Source organism: Panthera leo, chromosome A1, assembly GCF_018350215.1.
Source record: "Panthera leo isolate Ple1 chromosome A1, P.leo_Ple1_pat1.1, whole genome shotgun sequence".
NCBI lineage: Eukaryota > Metazoa > Chordata > Mammalia > Carnivora > Felidae > Panthera > Panthera leo.
The window spans coordinates 31023420-31047022 of NC_056679.1; the positions used below are offsets into that span (position 1 = coordinate 31023420).

Consider the following 23603-nt stretch of genomic DNA (forward strand, 5'->3'; position numbering starts at 1 on the left):
GACCTACTAACAGGCAGGATTACAGTTTGAGATTGGTTTTTTATTTAAACTCTGCTAACATTTTATCTGAACTGATTTCTCCATTTCTAAGGTTTGGGGTCTCCACTGTCCTCTTAATTATGTTTTTTTAAAACAAAATAAACCCTCATATTTTGAAAGGAGCAGATATTAAAAAATGAGCGTAATTCAGAATCAGTATCACAGATATTTTAGAGGCTACATATCTTACTTCCTAATAACACAACTGACACAATGACATGGAATAAAAGGTTAGAAGTAAGTTTATTTGCTGAGTTTATTTACTTTCAGAATTCTTTGTTTAGATATATAAAAAAGAAAAAAAACTTCTAAAAATGGAAATATTGTCTTTTCCTAAATGTCTCTGGGACTGTGTGAACTACATTTGTTGTGTCTGGTAGACCATCACTTTGGATCAACCTGGCCTAATTATTTTCTCAGAAATAAGGGACCAAGAAGAATCATGACCATGACCTCAACATTTATGCCCCAAGTGGGAAACTTGTTTTAAAAATCCTGCCATTGTAGCCCTATTCATATGCAAACAATCTTTGTTTAGAACTTGTTATATCCAGTGACCCATCTACAAGGGGACTTGCATCAGCATTGCTTTTTTAAATTAGAGAGAGAGAGAGAGAGCAAGAGAGAGAGAGAGAGAGAGAGAGAAAGTGTAGGGGAGGGCCAGAGGGAGAGGGAGAATCTTAAACAGCGTGGAGCCCGACCCAGGGTTCCATCCAATAACCATGAGATCAAGACCTGAGCTAAATTCTAGAGTCAGACGCTTAATGACTAAGCCATGCAGGTGCCCCTGCATCTGCACTTTTAAATTCAAGCATCCCATGTGCATTAGTTTCCTGGGGCTGCCATAACAAATTACCACATACTGGGTGACTTCAAACCACAGAAATTTATTCTCTTACAGTCCAGAAAGCCAGAAGTCCAAAACTGAGAAGTTGGCAAGTTTAGTTCTTTCTGGAATTTCCAAAGGAGAAACTGTTCTGTGCCTTTCTCTTAGCTTCTGGTAGTTGCCAGCAGCAGTCCATGGTGTTCCTTGGCTTATAGATACATCACTCCAACCTCTGCTTCCATCTGCATACAGCATCCTTCCCTGTATTTCTGTGTATTGTCACAGAAATGGCCTTTATAAGGACATCAGTCATGGGATTTAGGGCCTAACTTAATCCAGTATTATACCTACAAAAAGTCCATTTTCAAATAAAGTCACATTCTGATGTTGCAGATGGGCATGGGGGGAGGGGAGAAGGGGACACTATTTAACCCAGCACCCCATATTCCCTACTTTGGCCAACAAAATATAAGAAGTGTTTCATGTATTTTGGGTTTAGGTGCTAACATTTTGTCTGCCATACTCTCTTACTTTTCTCCTGACTCTGCCAATGTATTAAAATGGAACCTCCATCAGCCCAGAAAAGAGCCTCTGTAGTGACATATGATGTAACAGATCTCATGTACAATACATAGACGTAATTGTTTTTTTTTTAATTTTTTTTAAGTTTATTTATTTTTGAGGCAGAGAGAGACAGAGCATGAACGGGGGAGGGTCAGAGAGAGAGGGAGACACAGAATCGGAAGCAGGCTCCAGGCTCTGAGCCATCAGCCCAGAGCCCGACGTGGGACTCTAACTCATGGACCGCAAGATCGTGACCTGAGCTGAAGTCGGACGCTTAACCGACTCAGCCACCCAGGTGCCCCAACATAATTGTTTTAAAACACTAAGCTTTTCAAGTTTTTTGGTTTTTTCCCACAGAATACCTGGGTATAATGACTGATTAAAAAATTAGTACTTGATCAGAAGTGCTTCCTTAACAGTCAACCTAAAATATGTGTCACTAGCTTTGAAGCCAGTTATTTGGTGGCAAGGAAATTTTTAGAGGAATCTTAATTGTAATCATTGCATGTTATGCAATGATTAAATATTTAGAAAAAGTATCATATGTGATAATTTACAAGGGAGGTGTTGAACCTACTAAGCTTTATCTTTACATGAAGAGGTGAAAATCAAAGGTAGCATGTTGTCTTATTGGTTGCACTTGCCAGGATAATACAAGAGACATAAGCTCAGAAAAGACCTAGCTATTTTGCAAGCAGAATGTAAAGAAAGAGTCAAATGGCTTTCTGGGTTGCAAGTTTAACCAATACTCATCTTTACTTATTATATGCACAACTGACAAAGAGGTTGAATAAAAAGGGCCAACTAAAACTCAGGCTTAAGGATCAATATCAGGGTGTAGTTATCACACCCATTTACAAAACTCTTAATGGATATATTTTCCCCACAAATTCTTTCATTTGGAAAAAATATAGCCTAAAGAAAAGAGAAAAACAGCATTCTCCCCAATGGAAGCCCAACACGCTTACATTTGTTCAAATTAAATCCAGGGGAAGAGACATGGTTTCAGAAGAATTGGTGTTGTCTATTGACACATGACACATAGCACTCCAACAGATAAGAAAACAGTTAACTTTTTGAAAGAATTGTACAGACAACAAAACTTGGACTTAAAATCATTGTGAGTTTTTTTTGATAGTTAAAACAAAGGCTGACCTCCCCAAATTATTATTTTTATTTTTTTTTACATTTATTTATTTTTGAGAGACAGAGAGAGACAGAGCACAAGTCGGGGAGGGGCAGAGAGAGAAGGAAACACAGAATCTGAAGCAGGCTCCAGGCTCCAAGCTGTCAGCACAGAGCCAGACGCCGGGCTCAAACTCACAAACCGTGAAATCATGACCTGAGCCCAAGTCTGACTCCCAGCAGACTGAGCCACCCAGGTGCCCCCGACCTCTCCAAATTCTATGGACAAGAAACAGGCAGAGATGATCAACTACATAGACGTTCATATAATAACATTAGAATATTTGTCTTATTGGCAAAAGCAAATTATCGTAGAAAATTATCCATTAATTTTAGCTATAAATAAATATAGCTATACATAAAAGTTCTTCATTATTTTTGCAATATGAAAATATATCATACTGTCTGGTGGTTATTGGTAGTTACTGATTATTTCCAATATATATAACGTGAGAATAAATATAGATACTTCCTTTTATTTATGTTTTCCTGTAATTGGAGAAGCAGTAAGCTAATAATAGGTGCAGATTCAAGCATTTGCCAAAATTTAAATCTTTGGTATTTTTGTCTCACTTTCCACAAGAGATAGTGTAGTGTGGAAAACTTTTCAAATGTCTTTCAAAATGCAAATTTAGAGGAAAAAAATAATTTTTTAAATGTTTATTCATTTTTTTGAGAGAGACAGAGTGTGAGCAGGGGAGGCGCAGAGAAAGAAGGAGACAGAATCCAAAGCAGACTCCAGGCGCTGAGCCGTCAGCACAGAGCCTGATGTGAGGCTTGAACTCATGAACCGTAAGATCATGACCTGAGCCGAAGTCAGCCGCTTAATCAACTGAGCCACCCAGGCACCCCTAGAGCAAATTTTTAAAAAGGAATCTTTCAATGTTTTAATAAACTAGAGATTAAAGCAATGTTTTTCATTTTCTAGTTTTTTTTTTTTTTTTATTATTTCCACTAGAGAACAATGTTTCTCTTCAAAAGCATGCTCTAATTTTAGCAGCAGGTACATTAGAATATTTCAGGTAGGACATTTAGGTACATATGCCCACAATGCAAACCTGAATATGTTGCTTCCTGTTGCTAGGACTGACTGAATCAGGCTGTGAGCCTCACTCGTCCTCACAGCAGTAGACGTAGTGAGAAAACAGAAGACAATGGGGGGGGGGGGAACAAAACACAAGGCTTTGTATCACATTGTGTATAAAACCAGGTAAATCTGATCTTAGAACAATGCACACTTTTGATATGCAGTGCTAGCTACTGTAGTAGGGGAAGGCAGTTCAGTAATAAAAGTAGAAAGCGATGAAAGGAGTAAACTTCAAAGAAATAAAAAAAACAAGATGTGTTTTATGGTTTAAATAAAAAAAATCTGTACAGGCTGCATTTTGAATGTTCAGAAAACAAGTAAGCTAAACATAAGCTATATGTTTTCTTGTCAAAACAACGGTATGAACTCCATCAGTATTAAATGGGTATGAACTCCATCAGTATTAAACGGGTCCATCTGTGTGCATGACTGCACTTTTGTAAAACGGGTAACTTTGAAGAGTGCCTTTGACATTATTTCAAGCTAGAATCTGTGATAGGATTGTTATGTCAATTATGAGTAGTTGATCAAGTAATAAATTATTTAGTCATAGACATGAAAACACATTTGAAGAGCATTTTCAATAGTTTAATGTAAGCTTAAAAAATGAAGCAAGAAAAACAATTCAGTACAAGTGACAACTGTTTGCAGAACTGAAGAGAAATGTAGAATATGTTTAAAACTTCCTATATTTTAGGGGCTTCTGGGTGGCTCAGTCAGTTAAGCGTCTGACTCTTGATTTTGGCTCAGGTCACCATCTCATGGTTTGTGGGCTCAAGCCCTACATCTGGCTCCATGCTGGAGGCACAGAACCTGTTTGGGATTCTCTCTCTCTCTCTCTCTGTCCCTACCCTGCTCTCTCTCAAAATAAATAAACTTAAAAAAAATTCCTACATTTTAAAAGCTGTGCTTAATGTGTTTTGCTTATAAAAATGATTATATTTTTGGGGGGTGCCTGAGTGACTCAGTCGGTTAAGCGGCTGACGTTGGCTCAGATAATGATCTCACTGTTCTTGATTTCGGGCCCTGTATTGGGCTCTGCACTGACAGCTCAGAACCTGGAGCCTGCTTTGGATTCTCTGTCTCCCTCTCTCTCTCTCCCCCTTCCCTGCTTATACTCTGTCTCTGTCTCTTTCTGTCTGTCTCTCTCTCTCTCTCAAAAATAAACAAATAAATAAGTAAACAAACAAACAAACAAATGTTAAAAAATGATATTTTAATGTAAAGTTACAAGTTACATATTATTAATAGCAAACGCCTTGCCTTAATGTCTCTACCTTCCCATTCAATTTTGTTCCCTAATAATGAAATCATGAAAGTATTCATGTGTCAGAAGAAGAAAAGAACCAGAGACGTTTATTGGTTCCTACCATACCACAAGCATTCCCCTAGACAAGGAGAAATAAAGCACTATGTACACCACTGGGATATTACATAGTAGTAGCAGGAGAAGACAAGGAAATAGATTACAGCATATTAGAAGTGGTATTAGAAGAGTAACAGAAAATCTCTTGTACAGGTTCTAGCCACAGACAATTCCTGAGAGGAGACTGGACTGATAGTAGCTTATTTGGTTAATGATCCTAAGAAACACCCGTAGGTCAGGGAGCAAGTGAAACAGAGAAGGGAGAAAAGACCAACAGCTAGTATCAAAAAAGCAGGGTGCTGTTTGGGTCAACTGGGACACTAAGAGATGGTATAGCATGCGTAAGGTGCTAGTATTTGTCCTTGGTTAGTGTTTCTCAAGGACTTCAGCTCTGTGGCATTTCAGCCAGGCCAGCGCTTGCAGGGGCTTGCAATGACACACAGCCGGATGGTACAGGGACCGATGGAGAGGTAGGGACGTGGACAGGAGAGTTGTTACTATCAGTTATAGAAGTATAACAAAATGCACCTGCCCTAAAGGAAGAATGGGATTGGGGGAGAACTGGATGTTCCTTCCAAGATAAAATTAAATGAACTGAATTTTAAAAGTTAAGTCGGATTTAGCAAGAAGCATGATGCAGGGAAAATACCAAAAGCAACAACAACAACGACAAAAACTCCAAAACAAGAAAGTTAAAGCGCAGCATGCCACACCTTCAGAAGATGGTAGCTTATTTAAAATTTTGTTTCTTTTTGTTTTTGTGCTTGCTTTGAAGGACGTGAGCAGAAAAAGGAATGAATATTTTAAATTTTAACAGAGTCCTTTCTCGGACATTCTGGTTTAGTTTAGAAGAGTTATCTTGAAAACCATGGGAAAACTGTGAGAATTTTAAGAAGAGCTCTTCTTTTAATCCTTCTTCATTTGTTTTCTCTTTTTTTTCCAAATATGTACTAAGCCACTTCTCTCTATCAGACTTTGCACGAGGTCCTGAAGATAAAATATATCCTGCCCCTGTGCAACTGGGGAAAAGACAAATCAGTGGTTTTTAACATAATCATTTACGTGGTATGCTAAGAGTGGCCAAGTTGCAATAGGAAGTTGTTAATAGGGAATCTGTAATAGTTGAATATGGTTCCCTCCAAATTCACGCTCAGCTGTAACCTTGTGTTGTGACCTGATATGGAAATAGGGTCTTTATAAGTGTAATTAGTTAAGATGAGGTCATACTGGGTTACAATAGACCCTAAAGTAAATGACTGGTGCCCTTGCATATGGCCTTGTGGAAACACAGACACACTCTGGGGGAAGAAGAGCATGCAGGGGACAGAGACAAGGACTAGAATGACACAGCTACAAGACCTGGATCGTTAAGACCATAGGCAACCACCAGAAGTTAGGAGAGAGGCATGGGACGTTTTCCCCCTAGAGTCTTCAGAGGGACCCTGGCCCTGCCGACACCTTGATTTTGGACTCTAGGCTCTAGAATTGTGAGCAAATAAATTTCTGTTGTCTTAAGCCATCCATTTGCGGTATTTTGTTAGGTCAGCCCTAGGATTCTAAGAGAGCATCTTACTCAAACCTGAGGAAAGTTGAAGAGAATGGTTGGCATTGGGAGGGAATATTTCAAGCAACATGAAGCAAGATATATAAATATCCAGAAGAGAGGGAGAATTTGCTCTTGAATAACAGAAGAGTTTTTAAATGCTTATTTATTTATTTATTTTGAGAGAAGGAGAGAGCTAGATTCTCAAGCAGGCTCCACACTCAGTGTGGAATCTGACGTGGGGCTTGATCTCATAACCATGAGATGATGACCTGAGCCAAGATCAAGACTTGGACGCTTAACTGACTGAGCCACCCAGGCACCCCAAGAATCTTTTTTTATAAGATGAAATACTGAAGTGTGAGGTGAGGAGACTAAGCTAGGGAACAAAACATGGACTATTTAATAAAGGTGCTTGTTGCTTATAAGTTAAGGATGTCAGGGCAGTCATCACATGGTCTTAAGCAAGAAAAACAGAATCATGCTTGAAGTTTATAAAAATCACTACAAGTGCATTATATTCTCCACAAGAGAATGGGCAGAAGAGGGGCAAATCTGATGGCAGAAATACCAGCCATGAGGTTATTTTAGAAGTCCAGATGGAAAGCAATCATTAAATAGGGAAGGTGCCAGCGAGGATGGAAAGGTGTGGGTAGTTTTGAGAGACATTTATGAAATAAATGAATTTTTACAATTTGATGACTGTTAAAGTGTAGATAGTAAGGAAGAGAATGCTGTCCAGGGTGATCAGACATCTGCTTGGACCACTACGTGCAGTGACATTCACTGATTTAGAACAAAGAGAAGAATGAGCAGGTGTATGAGGGAGAGCTTATCTTAGGTTTGGACATTCTGAGTTAAGGTGTCTTTGGGATATATAAGTGAATACATCTAATGAGCTATTGAAAATGTGGGTCTGATGCTCAAAGGAGAGATATTTGTGAAACAGTTGGAGGGGGAAATACTGATCAAGGAAACAGATTAGTGCTAACGATTAGTGGAAACTAGTGGGAAAGGATAGTAGGGATGAGAACTTGGTTGGGAGCAGAGATTAAAGTGATATTAATGAAGTAAAACATACAGGACTTACTGGAGAGGAGAATATTCCTAGAAGGAGGTGTGGAAATACTATGTTTTATTTGGGGAGAGACTTGAACACATATGTACATTAAAAGAAAAGAACCAATAAAGATGGACAGATTAAAAACAAAGCTGAGTGAGATCCATTCAGAAAACAGGTTTGTTGTAAAGGATAATTATGAGCCAATGAGGCATCCTTGATACCTAGATGATTCGTGAACTAAGACACAGCCAGGATTTGCTCAGTGACTGTGTATATAAAAAATGGCAGGCACCCTCAAGAAGATTATATCTCCATGTGCAACATCAAAAGCTGTCCCATTTTTCTCTTTAGAAGCATCACTTAATAGTGGAGGTGAAGGATGATGATCCTGGACTGTGAGGGCTGGAAAAAATTTGCAACATGGAAAGAAGCTTAAATAATAGAAATACATGTATAAATCTTCATAATAGCTTTTCTAACAGCTGGGCTTGAGATGTTTTGTCACATATTCCTGGCCACTGGCAGGTTTTATACAGTCGGTAGAGCTGGACTGGCCTTGGTACTCACTACTTCAGGAACTTTACAGCGATCACCCAGGACATGGAAGCAAGTCACAGATTCGAGTTTTTAAATGTATCCTGTGAAGGAAGGAAATACAGAGGTGAAAACTGGGATATATTTGAAGGTGTGGGATTTGCACGAGGAAGAGAGATGGGAACTGATAGTGTCCAGTTTCTCTATAAGGTAAGAGGTAAGGCTAGTTGCTGAGAATGAGGGTGGCAGGAGTGGTTAATGGGTGGAGGATGGTGAAAGAGCTCATTTGGGACAAAAGAAAAAAGCTGTCACGTAGAACACTGCTGTTCAGTATTGAAGACCTCATAATCATTTCCTAATATATTTTATCAGAACTGTAGTAGAAAGAGGTTGTGAACCACAAAACACTAAGTAGTTTAGGTTTAGTTTGTGATTCAGCAAATGAGTGGAGTCCATTGTGGTCCTGATCGCTGTTTGCTAATACACTATTGGTCAAGGGCAGTGATGGTTCACGTGTTCATTTAGAAACAATAGCACGTGAAAAGTTGCAGTATATAAAATGCAGCTTTTCTTTGTTAGTTTTTACTGTTCATTTCCTTTACCTTTCTCTTTTAAATTTTTCTTCCTTTCCCTTTTTCTATCCTTCACTTTGTTAATGTTTTCCTTTTTCTTCATTTTATTTTAATTTATTAGAATTTTTTTAATGTTTATTTATTTTTGAGAGACAGAGAGAAACAGAGCATGAGCGGGGAAGGGGCATAGAAAGAGGGAGGCACAGAACCTGAACGAGCTCTAGGTTCTGAGCTGTCAGCATAGAGCCTGACACAGAGTATGAACCCACAAGCCCTGAGATGGCTTCAACCTGAGTTGAAGTCAGATGCTTAAGAAAATGAGTCATGCAGGCGACCCTCCTCATTTTATTTTCAGCAAGCATATGCTTTTTTTTTTTTTTACATCTTGTAAACTCTGCTTTTATTATATTTCAGATTTACATATTTGACATTTAAAAAGTCAGGTAATACATTCAGACTTACCAGGAAATGCAATTAATTTCTAGACTTACTATTCCTTTCCCAAGTTTCTTGACAAATACTTCACCTGTTTGAATCAAGACTTCTGCTATTTGTTTATTTAAGGTTTAGATATTAACTTTTTTCTCCTAAAAATGGCAGTTGAGGATTTAAATCTCCTGCACCCACCACTCAAAAGTACATTTCCCACTCTCCTTCCTCCTGCCATAATTTTATCACAATATTGATTACATCAACTCTTATTTAGGATTTTTAAGATGTTGACTACGTGGATATTGTTCAGAGCAGAAACAATCCCCCCTCCCTTATCCAACTTTTTAAATTTCACTGGAGATTATAATTACCTGGAAGTTCTTTGGCTGAATTTTCTATGTACCCTGGCACTATCTCAGCGCCAAATCTCCGATAGAAAGGTGCATTTCCTCTTGGGATGGTAAAACTCATCAAGTAATTTACAAGTTCCATTTGTGTACTTTTGCCTTTCTCAAACTGTCCATCTTTCTCTCCCAGTGTATGCTGATAATCTCAAACTCTGACAGCCCTTGTTGATATTTCTTTTCATCCTCAGTTTGGAGATTCTAGTTCTCTTTCCTGTTATATATTCTACATTGGCGGCCATCTCTTATACCTTCTTTGAGAACACAACCTATACCTGTGTCAAAGCAAAAATTGCACCCAACAATTTAAACAAGCAAGGAAGGCCTAATTCAAAGCGACTATAATAACAGAGTGAGACCAAAACTTTGAGCTCAACTCCAGTGAAAGAAAAGGCTGGAAAGTTTTTAACTGGTGGCTTGGAGGGAATTGTTGACCATCTGCGCTTGCTAACAGGCTTTATCTAAAGAAAAATATCTTTATGACAGAAAGTAGTTTTACAACTTGGAGGAAGGTGCCTGCTTAAGGTAGAATCCTACTCTGTCAGGGAAACAGTGATCAAATGTCAAAGAGATGGTTCCAGGGTTCCAGAGAAAGATACGCCTGGATTGTAAAACTACCAAGAGTCTTTTGAGACGATTTACATCTCAAAGAAGCAGAGAACTAATTTACAATTACAAGTTTTCTAAAGCTAATGTTTTAAGAAAAGGAGGTCAGAGGGCTCCTGGGTGGATTAGACTGTTAGGAGTTCTGACTTTGGCTCAGGTCATGATCTTGAGGTTTGCGAGTTCCAGCCCTGTGTTGGGCTCTGTGCTGACCATTCAGAGTCTGGAACCTGCTTTAGATTCTGTGTGTGTCTCTCTCTCTGCCCTCCCCTGCTCACACTCTGTCTCTATCTCTCTCAAAAATAAACAAACATTAAAAAAAGAAAAAAAGAAGAAGAAGGTCAGGCACCTAGAGTAATGAAGAAGTTTGTCTAAATTTTAGTATTGCTGAGGGAGATATTAGGGTCTTCTTGGTTGTCTTAGAAAGGGAGTTGGCTGGTCTTTTGAAACTTTTTTGAAATATTATGTGTCTCCCACTTAAATGACAGTTTGTTTTGATGTAGAATTCTAGATTGAAAGTCATTTTTCCTCATAATTAAGGAGGCTATTGTTTCAATGCTTTCTAGTTGCAATACTATTAACAAATGGTATGCTACTCTCATTTTAGATCTTTAATATGTGCATCTTTTTTTTTCCTTTCTGTAAGATTTTGGTCTTATTTTTGCTCCTATAATTCTGAATTTTAATTCAAAAATATGTTTTTGTGTGGGTCTCAGTTCATTCTGCCAGGTCTGCAGTATGCTTTTTGTGATGAAAAACTGTATCCTTTAGTTTAAGGAAGTGTTCTTACAGTATTTCTTTGATGGTTTCCCTTCTATTTTTTTTCCTGTTTACTTCTGTATTATTGGAATGTTGAAACTTGTGGGTTGATTATTTTCTTAAATCTTTTTTTCTTCCTCTATTTCCAATTCACCTTTGCTGTTGTTTTTCTGATTTTCTGAAATCTATCTTCAAGTTCAGCTTCCATTTTTCTCTAATTGTATGGTGGTGGTGAAAGTGCTGGCTATTTTTCAAGTTTTGCCCTTCATTTTATAAATTCCAGGAGATCTTTCCTGTTGTCTATATTTTTTTTTTCCTGTAGTGCCTTCTGTGACTAGTGACCCAATGGTGTCTCTTAGCTTGCTGAAGATTGATAGACATTTTGAAGTTTCCCACTACTCCCCACATGCTCCCTCTTTCCTCCAAATTGCACTTTCTTGTATATATTTTTGTCCACATGCTCGTTGCTTTTTGTTTTATTTTGTTTGTCTCTTTCTTACATATCATTGGCTTTCCTCAAGTGTCTGCTGATTATTACCTGCCATTTATACCTAAGTGTGAGGTCCTGAAAAGGTGATGTTCAGCTTTTGTGCACGGGTGAGCTTTGTTTATACCAGTCCTCATTACAGAGTGATAACACAGAGGCCTAGCAGACCTGTTGGGGCTTCTTCTAAATGCAGGGATCTATAGATCTTTTCTGCTGGACTCTCCAATATTCTTGGTTGGGACACTGGGTTATAAGTGAATATAGTGACCTTGACTTCCACTCGTTGTATCGAGTACTGAGTCTCATCTCTACTCCCACGTTTGCCCTGAACTCTAGGTGCAGGGCCTCTCCAGTTAACTCTCCAAATGGATGACCTCTCATTTTCCTTCACTGCTGGTGGAAGCAGCTGCCTACATGTAAGTCCTTCAGGCGTTTGGAGGTCTGACTGCCTCTAAAGACGTTTGTGTAGAGCGAGCTGCTTCTCAAATTCCTCAGATTTTCCAGGTTTGCTTCTTGTTGATTCTCCTCTGGAGTCCTGTAGATACCAATCCTTTTCTTTTTTGCCAACTCAGGTATCACTTGCCTGTCAGCTTGCCATGTGTTCAACATGTGTTTTGCACTCTTTTCCTTGTTTACTTCATGTTGGTTACTTCATGTTTATATATAACATATCTATAACTGTTCCACGTGTGTGTGTGTGTGTGTGTGTGTGTGTGTGTATACATATATATATATATAAATTCTTAACTGTTTTTTGTAGATTGGAGGAAGAATTTTACATAACACCTGTATTCAATCTGTGGTGTTTCAATTCAAAGAGACATTAGTTTTTTTTTTTTAATTTTTTTTTTATTTTTTTAACGTTTTTTATTTATTTTTGAGACAGAGAGAGACAGAGCATGAACGGGGGAGGGGCAGAGAGAGAGGGAGACACAGAATCAGAAGCAGGCTCCAGGCTCTGAGCCATCAGCCCAGAGCCCGATGTGGGGCTAGAACTCACAGACTGTGAGATCGTGAGCTGAGCCGAAGTCGGACGCTTAACCGACTGAGCCACCCAGGCGCCCCGAGACATTAGTTTTAAAACACACTCAAGAAACATTACCCATTTGTTTTCCATGTTGTAAGAGATTGTGAATTGAGATATCTGCCACATAGTCTACTTAGGCTATGTTGATTTGTTTGAGGGTATTTTGGCTTAGGATGTAATTGTAAGATTTTTTTTTTAATTTCAGGTAGCTGGATATAATTGTAGGATTTAAAAAAATATTTTAAACAGTGGAGAATTGGGATATTCACAGTATGTGTTGGGGGGGGGTGGATTTTAAATAAGAGGAAAATATAGGAAAAAGAGAATATGAGAAACGAGGACTAGACAATGAGTAAGCATGGGTGACATTTTAAAAATGCTTGTTAGAATACTTGAGAACTTACTTCTTGAAAACTTCATTTATCAACATAAATATGGTGACTAATCTCATTTCAGATTTCAGAAAAGCTTTGTAGTATAGATAACCATATCTATACCTCTCTCTCTATATATAAAGTACACACTTAAATATAAATATATGTTGATATGCATACATATATTTGTTTATATAGTTGTATAAGATTTTTAAAAGAATGGCATACACTACAAAATTTCTGCAACTATAGTTCGCATGTATCCTAACAACTAGTAACATGAAGGCACAATGTTACTTTACTTGAAATGGAATATTAAAAGGCATCGAGGAAACATTAAACAAAAGGAACATTGAGCATTTAATAATAAAAGATATATTTTATATTCTTAAAAATAATTTAAGATGATTCACTAGCCAAAAGAATGTATTTGGGGTTTCTTTGCCTGTCAAACTGATCTTTACGCTTTAGAAAAAAAAATTAAAAAATTGTCATGAAGAATAGAGTACTATGCTACAATTTACAATGTTTCATAATTATTTACTAAGGTTTTTTTAGTAAGAATGTAAATTATATTTTTAATTAAAATTTTATGTATGATTATACAAGCCTACCATATACATGTATGTTTTTCATGATTATTGGGAATATACTCAAGACTAAATTATTGAACTAATTAGGTATCATAATCAATATGTTCTCATCTCTGCAATTTCTAAAAATTTGGAATACTTGGGAAATACATTGAGTGTGTCTTATTCTTACATTAACACAATTACATTAAAGTAAAACCAGGAACCATCTGCCAAATTCTGTAACTGATATATTTGAATACTTGTTTTCTTCTCCTCTATCAGCTCACCATTCTGTACGTTTACTCCAGAAAGAAAATATGGGGTGTTATTTACATTTCTCTTTATCCTTAATTGCTTTATATAGTCTCTAATGTCAAATTGCAACAAATGAACTGAAGCTGGACTTCATGTAAAGAGACAAGCTGAAACTAGAAGACAGATTAATTAGAAAATAGATCATCAGTTTTTAAAAATTAGTGCTTTCACACTAAATGTGATGGCTTACAGGGCATTGGTAGGAGAAACTTACACTGTTGCCGTTTATGGTTGAAACAGTTGGAATTCTAGTGAGTGAAAACAATGTAAGCCATTCATGGGAGGAAAAAAGTTGCTATTTGACAATCAATAACCCCTCTCTTCCCAGATATATTATCATGTATTAGCTGGACTGCAAGCCATATTCAGACCAGAACACCTATTCAATAGTTGTTGCTCTGTGGGCACTGCCACCAATTTGCATCATTGACTTCCATGTCATTTTCAGACACCTGGTGCAAGTCCCTTCTTTTGAATCTAAAGATGTAACATGAGGACAAAAATTTGGTTTCTAGACGTGAAATGTCTGTAAAGGAATTTTAAAATGCCCTCCTGTCTGCTTCTCTGGTGATCATTCTGCTCTTGTGTACAAGATCATGTGCGTCCTGCTTTTTACTTTCGATTCTGGAAAAGGAGCTCATGAGGATGATGTTGTGGGGTGGCTCATCACTCACAGCACGCCCAGTGAAAGCTGATTGCACAGTATCATTTCCTCCACATATGGAGAAGGGGAAACCTCACTTGTCACAGGCTATTGAAAGTCGTCAGCTTTCATCAGTGGATCCTGACAACACGGAAGGAATGATTCACCTGAAGGAAGCAGAGGGCATAGCGTTTCAAAAGTGATCTCTAAAGACTGATTATTTCTTGTCCTTGACACCCTGCCAAGGGCTAGATACATCGAACATTTGGGATGTAATGGAGCCTACAAATCACTAGTTGCCTGGAGTCTCCCTGGGCCTACAAGAGGAGAGCATGCTTGACTTTAGTTCAGTTTTTATTACATGTTGTAAACTTTTGACTGCTCTGATACGCCTTGTCATTGATGTGTCAAGACTGGACTGTGACAGGGTGTCTGACCTGATTGAAATCAAGAATGCTCTATTGGATCTTGTAGAAAATAATGGGAAAGCTTCTGTTGTGGGACCTGGGGCAGTGGAATACATTTCATAATAATGTCATTGAAAAAAAAACCGATGGGACCTATTTTAGGAGCATTGTAGTAGGAGTGAGGGGAAGGGGCTTCCCTTGGCCTGCAGAAATTAGAGTCGAATCCTACATTACAAGACTTTAAAAACTACAGAGTTACAAGTTATACATTTAGCTTTTTAAAAGCGCCGACTTTGTTGGTGGAAATTTGTCCACCCAAGACGGGCTGCTAAGTGGGGTTTCGTTGACATTGTTTTACTGCAGTCGAAGTCAATGATTTCCTTAGTACACAAGAGGAAGCACAAAAGAATTGTTATCAAATGAAAGATAAACTCTGCTTTTGTTATTCCAGTATTCAAAGTGCTCACTTGATAATGTTTCAGAATCTTATATGACTGTTTCTTGAAACGCAGTTTCGAACAATGTGATCTCACTCCATAAGGACATTATCACTGATAACAGTGGTTTCCCTTGTGGAGAAGGGATTGCAGATCAAACGGGTTTTTTTCTTCTCCAAAGTTACTTCCTTCTCAGAAAAGCTAGTAAACAAGACGATGAGGGTATTATTTTAGCCACAGTAAATCCTAATCAAAGTACTAGAGTGCTGGTGAGAAGCAGTACCTCCAAAGCATGCTTCAGGTTGATTCTGTCATATTTCAGTAGGAGAGGGCCCCTTGTAGATTAAAAGATGCAGTCCATCACTGCCTGGCAAAGTTGATATTTTGAAGAAGTTAACTATCACATTCCTCCCTTGAGTTTAGGAATATGCCAAAGCAAATAAACACAACTTTTATGCTAGTATTTGAACCAAATGATCATATTCGAAAAACTTTCTTGCAAAGAGTCCTTTAAACATAGGCGGAAGAAACCGTGGGTTTTTAAAAATTGTCATTATCTTCAAAATGCATTCCTCTCCTCATGCTTCTCTGCTCAGCATGTGTACAGTGTTAAAGAAAAAAACAGAGCCTGAAAGTAGTTAAAGCAGTAAAAACAGACTGTATTCAGGAACTATTATAACAAGAGGAAAGAGACATTACTATAGAACTTGACTCGATTCTGAATATAGGGACAAGCGAGGATTTACAGGGTAAATGCGTGGTGTGGGGGATGGTGGTTGGTCGATGAAAGATAACTGAGAAAAAGACATCCAAGGGCAGGGGCATTCTTGCTAATCTGACCTGACAGGATTCTTGCTGAGGGCAGACCAGAGTGAGCAGATATCACTTGGGGTTGGGGGTGGGACATGAGGAATTTTGATCAGATATTGAGGACGATCAGGTATCAAGAGTGGGAACTTGTCTCTAAACTGACTTAGCAGAATTCTTGCTGGAACCGGGCTATGCAGGCCTTACAAGGATGGGGCCAAGTTTGAGGCTTCATCAAGAAGAAAGCTCAGAGGTCCCTGACTAAAGTCTGGTCAAAGAGAGTCTTCATGAGTGGTAAAAGATTGTTCTTCACTGGTACTAAGTATCGGGTATGTCAAATGTAATTTTTTTTTCTTTTCTATTTTTCTTGTCATAAAATATTACCCTGAGGCTAACTGACACCCACCATAATTTTCTGATACCTATGGGCATCTCTATGAAAGTATAGTACCATTTTGGAGAAAACTACGCATTATTTATCTAAAGTATACGTTTAGTATTTGAAGCATTTAAGAATTAACTGCAAGTTTTGGGAGTAGTGGTTGAGAATCGGGTTTTAGAGTCAAAATTTTCAATCTTGACCCCATTGTTGTACAAATTATTTCATCCTCAATACAGCAACTCCTCTCATGTATCTAACATGGAGATCCTGTAAGAATGTACTAGGATAACAGAAAACCAGTATGTGCTATCTCACCATATAATTTAATTAGTGCTAATACTGAAAACAAAGATGAGGAGATCTGTTTAAATAATCCTATTTAATTGGAAACAAAGAAAGGAAACAAGTTTTCTAGAACTATTTAAAATTCTGAACTCGAGATCCTGTCTTTGTAGAGTGCCTCTCTGTCAATTGTGGTTTTAAATCTGTTTTTTATACTTGTACAGCTCCTCAACGGGATAAATTATTAGAAAATAAACAGCATCTACACTTACTTTAGGTTTGGAGGAGGTAAGGAAATCAGGTAGATGAGTTTAAAAGAAAAAATATATAATGTTCAGATACAACTAGGACAATGATTACAAGCATTTATGGAAACAAAGGGAGAAAAACATTTACAGATGTAAAAGATCTACTTGTTTTAGCTCTACTTGTTTTTGCTAAACACAAATAGAAGTGTCTGTATGAGTGTGTACATACATGTGTGTCTTTTAGGGACGTTTGATTCTCATTTTAATTTTCCAATGAAATTGAATTTTCTTGTTTCCCCGGAGAGGCAGTTTTCTACATAGTCTTGAATATTTCATTCAGAGATGTTCATCCATATCATTCAAAAAATTTCACCTATATTCAACCTCACTTTCCTTATTCTCAAATTTGATTCGGCCCATCTTTTTCTGTTATAAACTACTGCCATGCCCTAAAAATGCATTATTCTGAATTGGGAACCAGGACTTAAAATACTAAGGTATTATATAATTAGAAGATGAGAGTCATGTTAATATAATGCACATGTATAGTCAGTGACCCAAGCTACTTTTTTTTTTTTTTTTAGTTTGATCAAAAGATGCTAAAAACCTGTCATTTTTCTTATTCATGTTTACCAAAGTTCTTATTCAATCATAGAGTGTTTGTTGTTCAAATCAGAAATTATGTGAGCAACACCTGGAGGATCTTTGGCACTCTTTAACACAGTGTCACATGCTGAGCACTGCTAAAATAAACCTTAAATTTTAGCATAAACAAATGAATTTGAATTAAAAAAATTATCAGCACCTATTCCGTGTAAGGCAGAGTATTACATTATCAAAACTTAATGCTGTTCCACATGTTAGAAACTGACTGCAGCTCTTATTAAGAAAACCAAACTTGGTAGACATTGTCATGGGAACACTGAGTAGATTCAGTGCCATGACCGATGGGGACTTTCATGGGGGTGTCCCTTGGATTTCCAACAGCACAAATGTCACCCAGTTGTAGGGAAAATGGAAATAAGATGGCTTTTCCAGCTGAGAGAGGAAACACCTTTTGAGATTGCTTAGTGATGATCTTTTTCCAGTATAACACGATCTATCTGTAAGCAATTCCATAGCAAATTGGCATAAAAACAACCACAATTATGTTAGCCTTGCGGATTCTATTATTGTTTGTTACAAGAATATTCTCAAAGTTTCATGGAAACAGACGGGCACCAAGAAAAAGATGGAATTCATTTAGAACACATATCAGTTTTGGGAAAATTCTTAGCTTTGTTTTTCTAATTTTACTGAAGAGCAAATTGGGAACCAGAAGTGAAGTAATTTCTGCAAACTTATACACAATACAATCTATATCAATCCCTCATTACATTGCCAACTCAAAGTATGTCTTTTCATTTCATTCTGTCCTGTGGTAAAATGTTTTTCCCATTAGACTGAGATGACATGGGAGTCTTTATCTTCAGCTTTGATAGCTTCCATAGCCGTAAACCTGTTGATCTAATAGTCTTCCGGGTATATTCATTTCTTCACAAAACATGTTTTTAATACATAACAGAATTTGTATTTTGTCTTTCATACTTTTAGTTTATCGTCTTCCTCTCCAGGTGTGATCTTCCACCTCATCCTGCACTCATTGGTGAAGCCCACATTTCCTCCCATCCTTTGGGAGTCGTCCTTGAGTTTCTCTCCTTCTTCACCTTGACTTCCAATGAATAAAGGAATAGCAGCATTAGCATCTATTCATCTCCTGCAGTGTACTGTATGTTCTTTGGGGACATAGGCTTAGTCTTATTTATCTTCAAAGACCTACCGTTTCCTACACTTTCTTGTGCATGACAAATAAAACACTAATGGATATGAAGCAACGGATGGAACTAGAATCCTTTGTTTTTAATGCAGTTATATCATAATTTCCAAACAAAAAATTCCAATGTGTAGCATGTAAGGTAATCAATCAAGTCCTGCCTTAGTTCAGACCCTCCTCAAGTCTTCTGTGGTTTTCCTCTGGGTGATGTGACAATTTCCTAACCAATTTTTCTTAGACTCATTGTGCATACTTCTACATTATCCTTGCGCAGATATCTGCATTTCTGGGTAAATGTTATTTGGATAACGTTTCATGATTTACAACCTAATTTCTTCTTCATTTCAATATACTCACCAATATTTCCACAGCTTTTGGTTCTCAGATCAGGTCTCGAGGAAAAATAATGTTCCTTATATTCATTCAACCAAACGTGTACGAGCCTCAAAGAGTTATGTGTCATGGTGTCCTGACCTTTATGAGATCCACACGGTTGCCTTTTTTCAGAAAATATGTCCTACTCTAGAGCATGGGATGGTGAAGAGCTTACCACTACACATTCAGATCCTAAGTGATATTTCTAAATCTTTTCCTTCCCAGATACACATGCCACTGTCATATCGTCCAAATCATTGAGATAGTTTCTGTTCATGACACACAATCCTTCAGCCATTGCGGGTGACTCTACTGGTGCATTGCCTCCATCTGGTCCTCATAGCTCGGAAAGGGGAATGAGATCTCATTTGAAGCATAGCCCCCAGCTGACTCCTCCCTGTACCACAGAGGACAACAAGCTATAGACAAGCACATCTGCGCCGATCATATCAGTGGGTGGGCGAGCCATGGTCGACCCGTCCTCCTGATGACAGCCAGCCAAGCCTGCAGCCACATCACATTCACTTCATAGCAGTTGTCCAGCCTCACCAGAGCTTCTGTAACACAGGCTGCTCCAATTGTTCTTCCTCAAAACATTCCCTCACCCTTTGTGCTTCTTACTACTTTAATTTTACCAACAAGGTGTTTTTGGAGATATTTATCTAGCTCTCCTTCCAAATCATCAAAGTCACTAGCATCATCCACTAAGGCAATTTCATGACGATGACACGCTGGTGTGCCATCTGTAACTGTGCCCTGTCCTAAGCAAAATCAACACAGCTTCACTGTAGAGACAAGTAATAACACGAGTGACCAAAACATCAGTCAGGTGAAGATTTTCTTCACATGCTGCATTCCTTGTGGCTGGCAAATCTCCACTGGAACCCAAGTGATTATTAAAAACGATATCAAAGGCATGTATCTTATAGCTTAAGTCTCTCAATTCCTGATCACTTTCATTAAAAATCATATTCAATTTAGGGGCGCCTGGGTGGCTCTGTCGGTTAAGCGTCTGACTTCGGCTCAGGTCATGATCTCACGGTTCATGGATTCGAGCCCTGCATCGGACTCTGTGCTGACAGCTTGGAGCCTGGAGCCTGCTTCAGATTCTGTGTCTCCATCTCTCCTCTGCCCCTTCCCTCACTCGCTCTCTGTCACTCTCTATCAAAAATAGATAAACATTAAAAAATTTTTAAAAATCATATTCAGTTTAGAAGAGAATTTCACATTGGTTTTTTTCTGGATCTTCAATATGATTACTATATCACAATTTTGTCTGCTTTGAACTATGACTCTAACACTGGACTTAGAGCTTGAGTGAAACAGGGATAGAATGTTTTAGGAAATGATCCACAGGGCCTAGACCCCTTGATAGGCACATTCTTTTCTTTCTTTTTTTTTTTTTTAATGTTTATTTATTTTTGAGAGAGACACAGAGCGTGAGCAGGGGAGGGGCAGAGAGAGAGAGGGAAACACAGAATCAAAAGCAGGCTCCAGGCTCTGAGTTGTCAGCACAGAGCCCCATGCAGAGCTCAAACTCACGAACTGTGAGATCATGACCTAAGCCGAAGTCGGCCACTCAACCAACTGAGCCACCCAGGCGCCCCACTGATAGGCACATTCTTAAGCAACAGAATCACTTGACTGAACTTAAACAAAAAGCAAAACTGTCCAGATCACAGATGTAAAAATGCACCTCAGTAGATATAGCAAATTGTAACACTTAAACCATTGCAGACCTAGCGCCCCTGAAAGGACTTTTTCAATTTCTTCCAGCAGAAGCAGCCAGAGCCAGAAACTGGTGCTGGAGGCTGAATGGGAACCAACATTGAGAGTGCGAATCTCCCAGATGCAGTCAGGGTGGGAGTGGGGATGCTTCTGTGGGCTCCCCATCAGGTCCTCACGCTGAAGATGCCAGAAAGACACCTTGTGACACCAAACACCAGCAGCCCAGCACTGGGCCTTCAGAGACCCCGGCAGTCGCACCCTCCCTCCCTGTCTCAGCGCAGGTGGGGAGGGGGTCAGGCAGGTGGAAGAGGCCTGGGGAAGCCTAACAGCCCAGCTTCCTGCAGGTTCCGGACAGGTGGCTGCCACCAGGCCACGGAGACTTGTGCTACTATCTGTATCTTCCCTCTTTCTCTGTCTTCCCCCCACTGAAAGAAATTAGCCAGGCTTTTAAAATTAAGCAAGAGTTTTAAGAGCATGTCTTAGTAAATAACAAGGAAGAAGTTTGAACAATTGCATGTCTCTCCAATCCAATTTGAAGTGAATGGAGGATTATTTGAAATGGAAAAGATAGGACCAAGTCCCGAGTGAAAGGAACAAGAAGGAAAAGAAGGAAAAGGAAAAGAGTAAGGCAAAATAACAGTGCTCCATTGGTAACTAGCTGTCAATTCTTTTTTTTTTTTTTTTTTTAAGAACCTGAAAATGTCCCTTTTGAGAGATATTTTACAGTTTGGTTTCTGTCTTCTGGCATGGAGACTGGTATTTACCTTGAGGGCAAACAGCTTCTTTGATGTCCATGACTGCATTAATATATCTTTTTTTATGCAGAAGTAAGGCATTTTGTCTAAGCATGTGGCATACTGATTAGTAGATAGAAGGTGCTAAATAAACAATTTCTTGAATTAAAATGAAGAGTAAGCTTTTGGTTTAAGACTCCTTTGGGATTTTATTTGTGGTGGCTATATAAAGTGGTAATTGAAAAATGTAAAAAAATATATATATATACATATATATATATATATGTATGTATGTATATTATCTACCTCAGAGTTGCCGGAAGGATAAACAAGCTAATGTTGCAGTCACTTAGTTCATCCTTGGCACACAGGAAGATCTCAAAGCGTTTATTACTTTTGTTGAGCTATTATCAGTAATGAACGCACATGGTACTTGTGTTTATATGTATGCGTTTTGGTTTCTACATGTATACATTCATATGTGTGCATATATTTTTAAATACTATCATATCGTGATTCATAGATATCTCTAAATTGACTTAAAATTATTCCTTCCTTCATTTTTGAAATTTAAATCATATATTTTTAAGACAGTGTACATTATTACTGCATAATGTGCTTTTCAGGGAATTTTTAAAGAGCTACCCTAATCTTTTATAGCTTTCGATATTTTAAAATCTGTCTTTAAAATGTGGGATTATCCCCTTGAGTCTATGAGAAAAAGCCCAGTTTCCAAAATTGAAAGAATGTGTGTCATTTCTATCTACAGCACTGGCACATGTGAATTTTACAGGACTGGGGAAGATTAACTAGGAACTCTGTACGATGTAAAGGCATCTCTGAGAAGCAGTTGGAGATGATACTTGACCTTTTGAGGCTTCTCAGGGGATTGAAGTTAAAGCAACTCCAGGTGGTCTTCAGAATCACTTGACATTTCCCATAAGTGATGGGCCAAACAAGAAAAAGCCAGAGAAAGTCAAGAGTTACAATAAAGTTCCATTTCACCAATTTATTGAATGTATTTATTTAAAGTATCTCTTTGGCTCCACAGTTACTATATCCAAAATGCCTGTCTATACTCATTGTAACAACCAATATGGTACTTGTATTTATCAAAGCTCATCCTCAGGTCTTTTCCTTTGTAATAGCCTCCCCCTCAGAACTCTCAGTCAATTTTAGAGTTTTGGCAACTACATCTGTGTTGATTACTTAAATCTGTGTTGCCAGTCCCAATATTTTTCCTGAATTCAAGATCCATATTTTTCACACCTGCTCTCGATCTCCATTTGGATAGCCTATCAGTACCCAAGACTCAGGTTCTCCATTTTCCAGGAGATAAATTAGCATCTACTGTTTGATGTGCTCCGTACTCAATGCTGTAGATACAAAGATGAAAAAAAAACCAACAATGGAGCCACTTCCTGGGGGAGCTTGTGGTCTAAACCTCCATCAACAAACTCTCCCCCCCCTCCCCCCCAGTAAAAGGCCAAATAAACCTAATTCACAATAGGAGCTAGAAAGGCTTTCCCAGTACACAGTGGCAGTAAACTGCTTCCCCTGCTTTGTGAAGATTTTGCACCATACACATACCCGTATTATACCAGCTAACACATTTCATCAGAGTTGTTTCTTTGTACCAAGGGTCAGCAAACCACATACCACAGGTCAAATCTAGCAGTGGACTAGATTTTGGAGGGTGAATAGATTACAAGTTGTTAGAAAACCTGATTTTTACTTACTGGCAAAAAAGCTGGCTTCTCTAAATGTATTGTTCCTGATAAAGAATATCACCACCATCTGAGATTGCCAAACTGAAAACATTGGATTCTCTCTAACATTGCAAATTATTTAAATAGGTTACTTGCCATGGCATGTAGACAGGGGCTAGTCCAGGCTTCGTATATTTGTAATTTATGTGATATGTGGACTTTAAGAATTTCCTGGGGTGCCTGGGTGGCTCAGTTGGTTGAACTTCCGATTTTGGCTCAGGTC

General features: G+C 38.3%; 1 pseudogene; it reads right to left on the minus strand.

Moving 5' to 3' along the window:
* Nucleotides 1-19034: 19034 nt before the first annotated feature.
* LOC122229069 lies at nucleotides 19035-21672 on the minus strand (annotated as a pseudogene).
* Nucleotides 21673-23603: the final 1931 nt, after the last annotated feature.